Source organism: Falco naumanni, chromosome Z (assembly GCF_017639655.2).
Source record: "Falco naumanni isolate bFalNau1 chromosome Z, bFalNau1.pat, whole genome shotgun sequence".
Lineage (NCBI taxonomy): Eukaryota > Metazoa > Chordata > Aves > Falconiformes > Falconidae > Falco > Falco naumanni.
In genome coordinates, this window is record NC_054080.1 from 86,430,869 (window position 1) to 86,447,311 (window position 16,443).

Sequence of the window (16,443 nt, forward strand, 5' to 3'; positions counted from 1 at the left end):
CAGGTATGGCAAGAAAGTGTGACTTTTCCTCCATGTAAGCAGTTCCTTTTCACAGGCAGAAATCTGCTCGGCTAGGTGAAGCAGGAAGCTCTTTTGAGAAACATGGCATTTTCCAAATACCAGACCAGGGGGTGGGGGGAGAGAGATTGTGGGACAATTAATACCATAATGTTTCTCACATAGTGTTCCTTGACTAGTTCTCTAGCTCCTCCAGACACAGGGGCTTTCCCTTCTATGTCTTCTGAGTAATTCAAGATTCCTAGATATTAGTAGTGAAAAAGGCCTGTTGGGTACTTCTCTCTCTTTCCAGGGGAGATTTCCAGTGATCAAGCATTACTCCAGGCTTACTTCTGCTGGTTTCCTTTTGAGATTCTTCTGTTTGGAAGTTGGTCTTGTCCAAGCAGAGGTTTCTGGTAATGAATAACCAGTTTTTTATTGCTATTTTACTTGGTCTTGGGGAAAGAATGTTTCACATTTTATTTGGCTGACCCTTTCAGAAATCATGGTTCCTTTGCTGCTCAAAACCCTGTGCTGATCTCATCTCCCTGTCTACCCCGCTTTCAGGGGAAGCACGTGTGCTGATCAGACCGAAAAGCAAAAGGAAGTAGCTGCCCCAAATACAACACAGGCACATTGGAAGTGTAGTGTCTTATTAATGAACTAATTTTTTACTGACTTGGAGGGTGGCTAGTCACCCATCTTCTCTGCTGCAGGAGAGGCCAAGCAAGGGGTAATGCCACCATCCCTGCCACAAGGCATGTGTTTCAAGCATAAGGGATTTTAAGAGGCACCATGGTGCAATATAGCCAGCCAGGACAGCACAGAGAAGGGAAAGTGTAAGAGCAGGTTTTTGTGCATTTGCATACCAAAGAACCAGCAGCAAGCAGCTGGGTGCAGCTACAGCACACCAGGAACCTGAGAACTACAGTTAAAGGGAACAAAAAGAAATGAATCTGTGGCTTATCCTCCTTTCCCATCCTGGCCCTTTGGTTGTGCAGGCTGAAAAGAGAGTAGCTCTAACCTCAAAACACAGATTAGCTTCCAAGGTTTCTGCTGGGGCACAGCCTGAACAATGACATTTAGAGCTGCTGTTCAAATTAAAGCAACTTCAGCTTGGCATGCTTGCTGTGAGTTCAGGGTGTTCCCCTCAAGAGCAGGAAGCAAGCCCTAAATTACAAATTCTCTGGAGAGGCTCCCAAAATGTGGGAATGGGAGGAAGGGCAGGAGCAATGGAAGGCAATTCTCCTTCACAGCATGGAGCAGGACCCCCAACAAAGTCAGCTCATTACAGCTGGTCCTCTGCAACAAGCAAACCCAAAGCACCAGCCTCAGCTGCAGCCAGGCTCTGGCATGGAAACCAGACAGGCCCAAGCAGCGAGCAAACAATGCTGAGAGAGCTGGGGAAGCCAACACTGATGCAGCGGCCACTCACTGCTGCGAGCCTCCCAATACCAAGCATGCTCAAGGCAATGAGCCTCCTTTGCCACAGCAAATATCCCGGGGATCCCTGGAAGACAGGGCACCCTCCCAATTGCACTGTCTATGTGCAGCTACAAGCCTGTTGGGTCTTCCTAACAAGAAGATGATTTCCTGAAGACCTGGAAGTGAACAGCATGTCATAAAGCAACCCGAGACACCACTGAAAAGGCAAAAATACCAGTCTGCATGCTTAGGGAATTACTTCCTCTTGTAAACTATAAAGAAAACATTTAAATATGTTTTTACATGAGATCTGACATTTTAATTGTTGGCTTTTAATTAATGTTGTGACACTGACAGCTTCAATGAGGACATTAATACTCTCTTCTACGCCTTCTTTCCTCTGAGGATTTACAGCAATGGATTAAACCTCATGAAACCTCTCTGTGAGGTAGGAAAGGGATCATTTAGCCTCCCCTGTTCTGCAGCCACTTTTTTGATTGAACACAGAGGTACTTAGCATTGCACATCAACTCTAGCAAGCAGATCAGAACAGAAATACTAATTAAGGTTTCAGGGAGCACTGAGGCAGGCAGAACAAACCATTAGTGTCAGGTCTGGGGTTAACATGTGGCTGCTTCACTCTGTTCACCCTGTACAAAGGCTGGGATTGCTGATCTCCGTGGAGGCAGTGCCTGACAGGTATACATGTGTGTATATACACACACAGACACAGACACACACAGACACACACACTCAGAGACACACACACAGACGTGCGCACACACGCGCACACAGACGCACGCGCACGCACACGCACACACACACATGCACGCACATAGACACACAGACACACCCCACCCCCACCCCCACCCCCCCACACACACACACCCCTCTCTCTCTGCTCCCATTGTGTGCCTTCCCATTCAATCCCTTCTGCTCTTCAAAAAAGTAAGGAGCTCACTGAGACCTCTTCCCAAGTTATCTAGCTGACTAGGACTGTAACCACCCATTCAGGAATGCAGTGACTATTTGGCTGGCACTGTGCTCCTTCACCAGCACAGCCGGTCCCACCTCTACTGTGCAGATTCAGCTGCCTGAAGTGTGTGCACACACTGTGTCCCAATAGCGCCAGGCAGCGCCTGCAGCCAAGCCAGGCAGCTGGGGAAGGCAGATGGCAGAGCCGGGCTGGGCAGGGGAAGGGATGCCCAGCCGGAGGGGCAGCACCCAGTCCTGCCCTGACCCGGAGCCAGCCATCAGTGCAGCCCCTGCACAACAAGGCTTGGATCCACCTGCCAGCATAGCCTAGACAAAACTGATTTTTCACCTGCTAGTATGTGTTAACACTGGCAATGCTAAATAGTTAAACATGTTCCCCGCTCAGACCCCTTTCACTCACCAAAGTGTGCTTTAGTGTTTAAAGACAAAGCTTTCAAGAGTGGTTGAGCTCTCCTCAGCTGTTCCATTTCATAGTGCACAGACGTTTTGCTGACAGGTCTGTCAGGGCTGGCTGTGGTGCAGCGGCTGCCGGGTGCCACAGTGGCATGGATGCACCGTTCACCCCGGAGCAGCAGGACTTCGTGCTGCCCTGCTCAGGGTGTCCTCAGGGCTGTGCGTACATGGGGTCTTTGGGAAATGGCACGGGAACAAGTCAGCAAAGCTGTAGTACATCTGGAAAAAGAAAACCACAAACCGCTCAGGAAAGTTTTGAATGCATCTTCATAAAGACACACACACTCACTTATCAGTGGGAAAGTAATAGAAAGTGACAGCATGGGAGTTTACAATAGCCCAGCAAGGCAGCATAGAGCCGGCTCTTCACATTGTACACAGGGCCATACTGAGACACTTTCCAAAATGTTCAATTTGCCAGCAACAAAAATGCCCCTGAAAAAGGCTGTGAGATCAGCCAGAAGGAACAATGAGCAAGGAGAAGTGGGACACCAGGTCAGCCACAGCTGCCTCATTCTGTGCAATCAACTCCACAGGCAGCAAAGTGCTCTGCTAGGGGAAAAACAAGCTGGCATGGCAGGCCCTGGGGTTCGGAGGTGAGCACTGTGCATCCCTCCCACTGAGCCTCACTGCCAGGCGTTCAGATTGACAGACCCAAGGGGACGCAGCAGACCAGCTGCATGTGGCAGGAACAGCCAGCTGGTGACAGGTGCCGAGAGATAAGTGCCCAGGCCCCATGTGCGTGCCATGCCGGTGTGAGCGCTGGCCACCACTGGGACACTGTGTCACATGGTGTCATGGACATGCTGGCACAGGGACAGTACATAGAGGTGATAGCATGTTCAGGCAGGTGGTGGTTTCTCTCTCCAGCTGCCTGGCATGCCCAGGCCGTCTGCCTGTGCCCAGAGGGACCAGCCCAGGGACAGCGAAGGGGACCGCTGTAGCTGGGAGTGAAGAATGTTAAGAAGGAACAGGCTGAAGCACAGCTGTGGCAAGCGGAGCAGGGGACTCATCATGGTGTGGCAAGGGAACCATGCCCCACAAGGAGCAGAACATTCAAAATTAAGAGTCATATTTTTCAGCTCTGTCACACAGTTAAACAGTGGAACTCAACACCACAGAAAATTATGAGTAACACCTGTGCAAGAAACCAGATTACCTCACGTCTGCCCTGTAGGATTTCTTTATTTGTTCACATTTCAAGAACCCGGAATAATGTGATCTTGAGAAAGATTGGCTCTGGCAGCAGTTACTGCACAGGGGGTAACTAGCCTACTAATTTCATGCAACTAGTCTAAGGTCAGAGGCCTTTGACTTCCATGCAGGTGGAAAACTGCTTTTCACCCTCGCATACAGCAGTGTCACAAAGTGTAATTTAGCTACAGGGTCGCAATCAAGGTTTGGTTGGGCTATTGGCACTGTTTTGTTGTTCCAACTGAAATAAGACTTGATTTAGTCATAATACAAGAAGAAGAGAGCAAAGTGCTTCAGTGACAGGGGGCATGTACTCATACATCTTGAAGTGATGATACTTTTATTCAGTGGAGGGTAGTCTTGAATTAATCCCCAGAGGTGTCTGGGTTGAGGTTCCCCAACAGTCTGGAAAAGGGAGTCACAAGTCACAGGGTTGCCGATGACACTAAGCTATGCAGGTAGTAAAAATGAAAAATGATTGCAAAGCACTGCAAAAGGACATTGCAGTGCTGAAAAAGGTGAAAAAATGGCAGAGGACAGTCAATGCAGAAAAATGTGACATGATTCAGAAGCGAACAAACAGGACTAAGTTTACATACCAAATGACAGACCCCAAACCAGCCATTGCTAATCAGGAAAGAAGACTCAGAGTGGCAATTGCTAGTACTATCGAGTTGTTAAAAAAAGCAAATGGATTATTAAGACAAGCATATGAAACCAAATAGTTAACCTAGCTATACCAATAAATAAATCCATGAATACCTGCGTAGGGAACACCTTATGCAGCTTGAATTCCCCACTAGCATCTCAAAAGACAGAGCAGACCTGGGATAGGCACATGGATGGACAGATACTAGAAGGACTTGTGCATGGGAGCTGCTGAAACAGGATACGGCTCATTAGCCTGAGTAAAGGATGGCCCCAAGCAGGTGTGCAAGAGGTTACTAAAGCCACTGTGATGATGAGTAGGCAATGACTGCTCCCTGGATAAGAAATGGGGGCATCCACATGGGATGCAGAGTTCAGAAGTGCTTCTTCATCAAACATGCACTTAAGGGGAACGCTCTGCAGATGTTAACAGATCCTAAAAGTTTACATGAGTCAAAAAGTAGTTAGACAAATCAATGGAAGAAAGACCTACTCAGGGTGCTTTAAAGACAGAATCAGCTTCTCTAGCTTGGAAACTCCCTGTTCTTACAGCCTCTTCCAGGCACCCAGTGGTTTTGACTTTGTCAGAGACAAGGCTTGAGCTAGACAGACCCTTGGTCTGATCTGAGCAGGCTGGCTTTAGATTCTTATCCAAGTTGCAGCTTTTTCTTGCAAGCTGAGGTCTTCAAGTCATCTTCGCATCATGACTTCCTCTGCAGCCCTGATGGCCCTGACCCAATGGGCAGGAGATGCCTGTCCCTGCACTCCTGGGCTGTCTCTCCTCTCTCCACCCCACAGCCATGCTCGTGCTGCAATGCCAGACCCTCACCCAGTCCCCTTTGTGCCTCTCCCATGTGGTATGGGTTCTCAGCGTGACAGCCACTCTTTCAGCCTAGCAGGCCACAGGGGTGTCTGCAGCCCCAATCCCTCATGCCCCCCTCACCTGGATAACAGTACACATGGGGGCAATGCAATTTGCTGTACCTCTAAACTCAGCTAGAAATATGTCTAATTAAATGAATGCATTTGTGTTGTCCAGTGCATGGCTTCTTTAACAACTCCCATGTATATCTGCCTCCTGTGTGCATAATGCCCACGCCTGCCTGATGTCCCTTGGTACCTGCCTCCATGGTACCTCTGGTATTCATGGGGCTGGTCCTGACTTGCTCAGGGAGGTATTTGGCCTAGTCTCGGCCAGCCAGCCTTCTTGCAGAGTACACACAGCAAAAGTTTAATCTGGCTGACCACAGTCACTGCATTTTTAGACTCCTCTGGTCTTTTATATTTCTGGAGGATATTTATGGATGCACAACTTGACCTGCCAAAGGACCAAATGTTCTCAGTTCTTAACCTCTGTGTATCTGTGGGGAATTCAGTACGGCAGGGCTATTTAGTTTTAAAAGGACTTTTATATAACTCTGACCTTTCCATTCTGTTAATATTACCTTTAGCATACACACGCAGCTGCCAGGCCAATAATGGGACACAGAAACACCTACTTTATTTTAAAACCTTTCTCAAATATTAGGGCAGTTCAGGAGTCAATTCTTTGTATTTGAATTTCAGATTATTAATAAAAGGTTATCTGTCTAGGCTCCTGGAAGGACAAAGGAGTAGTAACAGAGTGAAAAGGGAAATAAGTACAGAACATGGCAAACATAGAAGACACAAGCGTACCTGACCTACATCCCTGGCCTTCGCATACAAACTGGGTTCTGTAGCCAGAGGTGGATGCAGAAAGTACATGAAAGAAGGAGCACTTCTTGTCTCTTCCCCAAGCACTTTTTCCCTTTGGAAAAAAATTGTATTTTCTCCTCAACAGTGAATGTACAGAAAAAGATGGTTCTAATGGTATTTCTTTCATAGCTGGAAAAAAGACACCTTTCCTCCCTGGGAGCCAAATGGTCCATCTGAGGGCATCACAGTGAGCCACCTTGCTGTGTGGCTCAGTGGTAATGCCAAGGAGACGACCCTGTGGGCTACCAACATGACAGGGTGACTTTGTCCTCAGAGGACAGCCCTGCACTGCATAAGATGCCAGCTGTGGCAAGCCCTCCAGCAAGCTACACAGGGACTGAGTGCAGACCTTGAAATGCCACTGTGCAATGTCCTAGCCAGCACTTTGCCTGGGATGCCTGCACCTCTGCGGCTTGTCAACCCACCAGCAGGACACCAGGCAGGCTGCAGCGTGCCTGGCAGTGCACTGCCTGGCAGGGGCTCAGGCAATGCCCACCCCAGTGCAGGGGACTGCCACTGAGCAGAGTGGCCCTGGCCTCAATACAGGTGGCTGCAACCTGCCTGTCAGTGCAGTCCTTGGGGTCATCAATGAGACTGAACCCTGGCATATCTAGACATGCACAGAGATCCCCATCTCCACTGAAAGTATCATCCAGGAAGACTGATGCCAGTCAGGAGTGAGAGCAGAGTGGCGTACTGAAGCACCTTGCTCTCCTCCACTGCTGTAGGGTGTTTTGAAAAGACCTGGTAAAGCAAGGCATTGGAGATGACTCAGATTCATCTGGAAAATGAACTGGAGGCACTACAGTTTTCCTCTCTGACCCCCGGGTTTCTACTCAGAAGGAAAAGATGTATTTGAAGCAGTAATGTGACTATTAGCAAAATAATCTTAGCATTGTATCCTTCACAGATATGTCCTCTAATGCAATTTGGCAGGAGCCTTTATGCAGTTCATTTATTTTATATTCTCAGATTCTCCTATTTTGTATTCAATGATTCTAATATGATGTTGGGGATATGGATGCACTGTATTTTAAGTATTGGTCTCTCTGAGTCCGTCCACCACTTGGCTAACACTGCCATAGCTCTCTGTGCCACATTAATGTTGAAGGTCAAGTACAACAATATTTCCTGGTTTAAGTGACTGTCACTTTCTCAGTTAAAATGCAGAGCAGTCCCTGGTGAATGCAATCAGGCTGTAATTGGAGGAGCTACTGTCTCCAAATATGACTTGGTCATTACATTTACATACTGTTGCTGTTAGCAAAATGAGCAGAGACCTTTATATGCAGAGAACCATCTCATCATTAAGCAGCACTAGCATTGCTCTGGATGGTTTACCTTACTGAGATGTTTCTCACACCCACTCATGATGGGCTCCGCTCATGTAATGCCCAGCACTTTCCAAACACTCATGAAAGTCAAGGCACAAGCACCCAATAGCACAGCATATTGCCAGAGCCCAAATTCGTCTCCACTGAACTCAGTGACCAGGGGCCAGGCTGTCTTATATGGTGCTATGACTGATACCTTCAAGTGCCATCACATATATAGTTTCTTTTTTGTTTTCCTAAGCAGTGTTTCAGCCTCAGTTCTTCAGTACAGGTTAAGCAAATAGTTAACAAATATCATTTCCAGCCAGCTCAGCTGCTGATGTAACAATGCTCATCTTCCCAGGTAATACAGTTACAGATAGAGAAGAGATCACAGAAAAATCATAAATAGTGCAATACACTGAGGTAACAAGAAATTAAGAGCTGCAGATAAACTTTGGGGGGGAAAAATCAGAACCATTTAGGAATTAAAATGTGTTGGGAAGACAAAGAAGCGACATGACCTTTCCTCCACAGAGAAATTACTGTTAGCCTCTACGCTTTCCAGCACTATACAGATGTGGCACTCTTACAGATGTGGCACTCAACAGAGTCATACCTCAGTCTGGAAACACACAGAGGTTTTTAAGGTGTTCCTGTGCTCCCTCATCATCTTCACCCCTGCTTTCCCATGTTCACTTCACCTGAGTTAAGGCTGAGGGAGGTGGCTTTATGAGAGCTCACAGACCCTTCCAGAGGCAGTTTCACTTAGGCCAGAACATTTTTATAAAGATGTTCAATTCAGCTGTGCTAAAAGTGAACTGACAACAGGCCAAGAAGGCAGCAGCAGAGCTCTTGATTTAACCACAGATCAAGTCTGTCTCTTTGCAACCATACGGAGTTACCTCTGGGCTCTGGGGGAGATGACAGCAAATACTGCACAGCACCAGGTCCCTGTTACAAAGAAGACACCAGCACATCAATGCCTGTGTGCGTAGCCAACAGAAACATTAACCTTTATTGTTAATGCTTACTACAAACCCCCAAGACAGTCTATTTTCCTGCTTCACAGGAGATTCGTCAGGTATTACTATGACTATTGTGATTAATTAAAAAGTGGTAATCTGAGCATGCACTCAAATAAATGGCAGGTGTTTCATTCAGCGTTGCTCTGCAGAGTCCCTTCTCATGCCAGGTGTGGCAGCAGGGACTCTCTGGAGCAGTATCTTCGCAAATGCTCTGGGAGATGTGGTCATGTCTTGCCATGGCCTGCAGCCTTGGGGACAGGGCAGAGGTGGCTTGAGGCTGTCTGGCAGCACCATCGGAGCTCAGCATGCCCTTCCTGTCTGAGCCACAGGGCAGGTGAGCTGCTGTGGGAAAGGTGGGAGCTGGAGGGGCACAGAGGAGGACACTGGCACACCAGCTGCTGCTGCTGGAAGAGGTGGGGAGCAAAGAGTACTGCCAAAAACTACTACTGTCCCCAAAGTATCTGCCCTCGTGCCCACCCCTGCTGCTGCCTGGGCAGCAGTCTGTGGGCACTGGGAGGCAAAGCAGAGGCAAGGTTGGTGGCAGGGACATTTGGATCCCACTGCAGCAGTTGGTGCCCTTGACCTTTGCGAAGTCAATGCTGACAGGAGGGCATCAACCACTTGCAGGGCAAGACAAAGCAGCAAAGGGTCTAAACCCCAAATGCAGCCAGCACCAGAGCCCAGGGGTAGCACCGTGCTGTAGCAGGAAGTGAAGAGGCAGAAGGCTGCAGCAGTGCCTTCAGGTCAGCCCCTGCATGGTGCTGTGGCTGTCCTAAACTTGCCCCAGTGCTGTGGGTCTGTTCAGATGGCTTAAGGAGAAGGAGATGGGTTGTTCCCCACTTTCAAAGGAGAGCAGATCCACAGAATGATGACAAATCATGGACTTGAAAGATACAAATGAGGCAACTTTAGGATGAACTGTGTCAGGTATTTCCAACAGAGGCAGGTTTTGCTGTGATCATAAGCCCATCAGCCACAACACAAATGCTCTGCATCACACAGAAAAAGCGATTAGTGCACAAGGGAATCTGCACGCAGCTCCCGTAACACACCTTCCACCTTAAAGAGGACTGTATTGGAGCAACACTGGAGCCTGGAAGCTGATGAAAGACCTGCTCTTGACTTAGCATCAGGACCCCCTATAAATACCATACTGTGTAACTTGACTGAGAGGTGGCAGGACGGTGGAGTTGGACGTTTGGCAGTTACAGCTCAGGTACCACACCATGCCTGCTGGAAGTCTATGTCTCTCCACCAGCCTCTGGACTATGAGGCTGTGCTGCTGGGTATGTGGGGCCACATGCTGCGGGGGACAGCTGAAGGGACAGACAGGTTTTGCATAAGTGTTCTGCAGGAAACCTACCAGCACAGACAACGGTATTGCCACTGGGGCATTGCTTCTGTACTGTCTCTTGACGTAATGCAGCTTTGAGAATCTGATTATGCCCCAACACTGTGTCTGTGGGCTAATACAAGGCATGACAAGAGGAAAGAACAAAATAAGTGACAATTAAGCCAGTCACTAGAGCTGAGAACCTTTGGGAAGGAGGCTGGGTAAAACCCTTCTGAGGCTGGTGAACTTTATGGACACTCCCCATCACGGAGAACGCAGAAAGCATTTCAGAGCATTTCAGATTCAAGCTAAGCTGGTTTTAGGCAAAAGCTTTAGCAGTTTTTACAGAAAAAAGAAACAAAAAATCCCATAAGCCATGTTCAGTGTTCTCCCCCAGCCAAAAGCAAAACCTAACACATTACACACATTTTTAGTTCACCGAGAGATTGCTCTTGAATAAGGATTAAATATTTCCTTTTGTTAGAATTTTTTTAAAACCTTTTTACGTTCCCCTCATTTACTTTTGGGCACTTTTAAAAATCAAACATTTTTTTCACTTAGAAAAGCCCAAACATTTTTTTCAAGTTGTTTCTGATTTTTTTTTCTATTCCTTGGGGGAAGGGGAAGGAAAAAAACCATTATTTGCTAAATTCAATTGAACGTTCAGATAATTTGATCCCTCCCTCCTCTTACCCTTTTCTCCCCCCCAAAAAAGAAATTATTTTCACAGGTAAACTACTCCCTAAAACAAACCTACTTATCTGTAATCAAATTAGCTATCCAGATACTGGGTTGCAGAGCAGACTAAAAATATTGACTCATACACTCAGAAATACAACCCTCCAAAATGACGTTCTGGTTGAAAACTGTGCCTATGAATAGATCCTTGCCAGCTACCAAGACAGATAATAAGATTCATGAGAGAAGTTACACAAGACACGCATGCTTTAAAGCAGTGGGCTTCAAAATGGGGTGTGCACATGCATGGGGTGCAGGAAGAAAGTGGTTTTTGTATCATTAAAAAATAAAATGAAATTAAATGAAATATTTTTAAAACTAATGTTTATTTCACATCTGTCTTTTTTCTTTGGTGCATATTTTATAATGTGCATAATATATTAGCACAGTAGTACATTTATGTAATTTATAAATATACAGATATTGGGGGTGCATGGTCAAAAAATTTGTACTGAAAGAGGTGTGTGATCAGAAATGTTTGGAGAACACTGCTGTAAAGAAACAAGTCTCCTGGCACTGTAACATGAGACAAAAACCCTTTTATTGTGGACAATGGCAAGCCTGTTTTTGCAGAAAATACTTCTAGGTTAGGGACTGCCACTAGCGATGCAGAGGGGACACCAGGAGCCCTTTCCATTGGCAGCCTCAGTAATCACAGCAAGGCAGAAGCTGCACTGAGGGAAAAACCCATCACACCCCAAGGACAAGCACCAGATCCCACTTTGGGAATCACCCTCAGAAGGCATTAAGTATTTGCACTGCTCTCAGCATACTCTGGATAAGGAAACGGTGCTTTTGAGACTGCTCAGAGAACACAGAGACCCCTTCCTTGGCTGCAGACAGAGCAGATGTAGGCAGCAGCTCCTTCCTCAGCCACCCCTCCAGGGGAAGGTGCCATCTGCCATAACCTGCCCCAAAGGGGAGAGGAGTTCTGAAATGCTATTTCCAAAGGAATCCTTACTGAGATGTTTTAAATTATAAACTCTTGCTGTCCAGCTAACACCCTTAAAGCAAAGAAAGGCATTTTATTGAGATAAAAGCAGGTACATTTGAATGAAATACTTAACCAAAATAAAGACACAATGGCAAAATAAGAATCCTGGTTGGAGGCATGCACTGAAAGCAATAGATAAATTAAAGCCTCCACGAAGCCCCAGGGAAATGTCTGTGCTTGGATTTTCAGTGACTGAAAGAAAAGCCTCTCAGAAGAGTGAGACTTAAGCCACAAAGGCCCACTAATAACCCCAAACATGAAGGCCTGCATTTCCGCAGTGACAAGTTGATCTGCAGGTCTTGTCTGTTGGGTGCCCAATTTTAAGGAACCTTAATGGGATTTCAAAGGCCACGCATGCAGTATTGGCTAAGACTACTTGGTGTGTGGTCTAACAGGAGTAGCTGAAACTACTTCCAAAGCCCACTTTTAAGAGCAAAGGTGTGTACTTGGGTTCATATTCCACTGTACTGTTTTTCACCCACCAAAAAAGCAACCCTTCAGCAGATCAGTGGATATTGTGTGTGTGAAAATGAATGAGACTGAAGTGCTGAAAATAAAGCAGCCAGATGTAAACCACACAAGGAGGAAAGAGGTAACTGAGATTCCCTGCTGGCTGCTGCAGGAGAGCTGTTAGCATTCCTGTCTTTGTCAGAAAGGTGATTTCATGCAGAAGGAGGCACCTGAGTCAAGGTTACATTCCCTCAGCTTTGTGGCTCAGAAAATGGTATGATGTTCAGAGATTTATTTTTCTGAGAAACTGAAGAGACAGGGTGAAAATGTGGAGGAACAAGATCTGAAGACAGGGACACCTGGTCATCCAGTTCCTCTGGCAACAAACTAAAAGTAACGGGAGGAAGTATTGGGATCATGATCCTGCTTACGGACACAGTAAAAGAAAATCAAACCGAGGCCGGCCAAGAAGTATTGTTTACTGTGTGCACATGTGCCATTGTTGCTTCCAAAGCAATGGGTTCAAAGGAGATCTGTTTAGCAACTACCCAAGTTGCCTGTTGACATTCATACTTCACTCTTTCCTCTGAAATACATCCCTTCTCTGACACATCTTTTCCCTTTCAATGCTATTTCTTGGCAGACACAGCAGAAGCTTCTTTCAGAGCAAAGGAGGCTGCTTTCCACTTACTTGCACTCAGATGCAATTACTTATACGGGCGGCTTAGTGCTCCAAGTATTAGAAGAATCCAGAAGAGAGCGTGGTATTGGTGTAAGTGGCATCCCGTTGCTTCTGGACAGCACTGTGCATTACTGGCTGCTCTAACATCCTGTTGAGCAACAGGAACAGGAAGCAGAATAGTTCCAAATGTATTTGGAAAAAAAAGACTGCACACTGGGGAAGTCAGTTATTGCATGTCTTCTGTGCTTTACTCTGAGTGGCTGCAAATGGACTTCTATAGCTTTCTCTGTTAACCTACATTTTTCAGCTCAGGTGCAAGGTGTTAGTTATTTGCCCATGACCAATCTCTTTGAAAACAAAGAGCTGTAATTCAAATATTATACAGACAGGTAGCACTAACGCCTGGATGTTTGCAAAGGTCTGGCAAATCAGCCAGAATGTCAAGAGCTACATTTTTCTGTGTACTAAAAAATTAGCATAATTTTCTAGCTGCAGAGCTCCAAAAGATTTACTGTACAAATATTGAAGTCAAACATCTCAAGTATGGGAAGATTTCAAAATACATGTACCCTTTAATAATCTAAATCATCCAGATGGTAAAATACCAAAAGCCACCAACAGAAGTGTGGGCGACTCCTAGCATCTGTGGAAAAGAAAGAAAAGCACATTCCTAATATGTTTCCCTTGACTCACCAAGAAAAATGGACTAGTAAAAGTGTTTGCTGGACTTTGGAACTCTAATCAATAGCAAACTGACAGGCAAAGATACTACTGTCTCAGAATTAACTGTGCATTTGTGCCTTGGATGAAAGAATGTCACATCTCTGTGAACAAAAAACTAAGCAACTTCAATCCTGCCGAGTCTCCACCCAAAGTTGCTTTCTTGCTTTTCTAAATTCTGCATACATTACCTTTGCTTTCTCCCTCCGCTTGTTACAAAACTAGATTCCATCATCCGAACTTCCACCTTTAATCCTCTTCATCAGGAATGACTGCAAGAAACTGTTCTAACACTGCCCAGTCTTTGTCATTTAGTTTCTCTTAGATACTGCCATCTCCCCAATGGCTTGTCTTTCAGCTCCAAAAGTAATGTATTCCTTCCTTCACAACAGGCAAAAATAATTTTCTGCCTGTTTTGTGAATTAAAGCACTACCTACAAATAATACTCAGAGACCATTCTTCTATCACAGCCACTTGCCTTCATTCTGTGTATTGCAGCACTGCAATTCTAGTCCAGGATGCGACAGCATCCATTTATTTTCAGCCATTTGCTTTCTGACTTCTTAACTACAGTGAGACTGTACACAGCTGTGTTTGCAGGAAGATGTAGAAGAGCACTAGCATCCTCAGTCTTCCTGGCTCCTTTCCATCAATAAAATCCTGCAACAGCCTCAAAATCCTCATGATTTATTCTGGGTTGCAGCAGCCACAAGAGAGCACAGCAAGGCATCAGCTAGCCCAAAGGCTTATCAGCTGTACCTTCTTGTACCTGTCCAGTCCATTTTTCATACTGTAGTAGCAATATTTGAGGATTGCAGTGTTTACAGTGGCTGAGCTAGGCCACAATCAGGTATCACAGTACTGCACTGTTCAGCTGTTGAACCAGGAAAACCAGTCTGAAACAGTTTCTTGGAAGAGATGTTAACCCAAACTGCTTCAAACATTACAACCAGCATAAAATAACCTTGCAAACAAGGTTATAAATTTGCTTAGAAGACCTGGACAACAGAAAAGTGTCAAATATTTACTGCTGAATGTAAACATACAATTAAATATGAAGTAAGGTTTAAATCTATTCCACTTCAATAGGAATTTGGGTATGGCACACAACAGTTTGGAACAAAAGCTGGTTTGTTGTGAGGGTTTTTTATATTAAGGCAAATATAATATTCTGCATTAATATGATTAATTCTTTTAATAACCAAAGTGAAACGTACATCTATAACCACAAGAAATAACATAAAGGTTTCATTTCAATGGCAAAGTAAATTTAACAGATTTAATTGCCAGATTGTTTATGATTGCTTATGAGTTACTGGTCTAAACTCAGTTCTGCTACCCTAGGATAAATTAGTGGCATATTCAATGAGGTTTTTAGATTTGTTCCAGGTACTATTACTTCTGCTGTAAATGAGAGTTTGGCCTCTTTGCCTTGAAATGCACAGTTTTATGGAAGCCAAATGCAATCAGACAATGGGTGGCTTATGTGTTACATATTTTAATTAGTTTTGTGGTCATCATTTCCTAGTTGTATAACTATCAGACATGTGGGAAATGCATTAATGGTACCAGTCAGCCATTGAAAAGCAGGATTTAGCTAGCACTGAAAAGGTTTACAAGCTCATGAACAGGCATGGATTCTCAATCATCATCACAGTATACATCTAACAACAATACAGATGCAACTGGCACTTTATTCTTCATGAAGAGACTCCTTTGAATCAGAAGAACTTGTGAGACACCGAGTTCTTTTAAGAGAATCCGCAATTAGCTGTTCTTAGAGGAGCAAATGAAAAATAAAAGACCTGAATGACTACTTACAGTAACAGCTCTCACATATGTGTCATGGGCAGAAGGTAACTAACAGGTACTTGGACTTTTCCTACAGCTCCACTGAACTATTACCTTTATCATTCCTTTTCCGTCTTCTATGGACACCTTCGTACACTCTGCAAAAGGACTCAATATGTCATAGTGTTACAGATTTGCTAATGGTTAGAATTAATTAACTTTATTTGATTTTATAAAATAATTTTAATAGAAATATAGAGGAATAAGAAATATATTTTAATGAAACTAGTAGTTGCACAACAGAAGTTGCTATGAAATCCTCTGTACAGCCCTGTACCAAAGCCAAGAACTGAGAGCAACCGAATGAAACAACTTGTAGTTACCTGCCAAGAAATCGTGAACTTTAATAAGTGATATAAAGAAATTGTATGGAATAAGGACAATAAGTTAAGTGTAAATATATTTACTCAAAGAATGTAGGTATAGTAATTAGGTCATGTAACCATAGTTTGAAAGAAATAATTAATGAAATAACTAATGAAAGAAGGAGTCTGTTTCTCTAACTTTCTCTAACAAGGGGCCTGTTTATAAGTTATCTAGAGGGAGCGACTAAAAGAAACAAGAAGAAACAGATGGTCGACAAGGACATAAATCAGCTCAGACCGATAAGAACACTGCAAACTTGCAAGACCATCACATACCAGGCAAAAGGTGAAAAGTACACCGTGAGGAAGACCTACGGCCTTCCTCCCAAAGACCCCTGCCCACAATTCTTGGAAGAATTTGCGCAGGCGCGAAGGACTGATAAGCTGATTAACATATGAAGCGAGAGTATGTTAATGATTTTCGGGAAATACTATGTTTATGCATGAATACTTAATGAATATGTATGAATAAGTTCTATATGAGGTGTATGATTTTGAAGCTTGGTGTGCGTTGATCG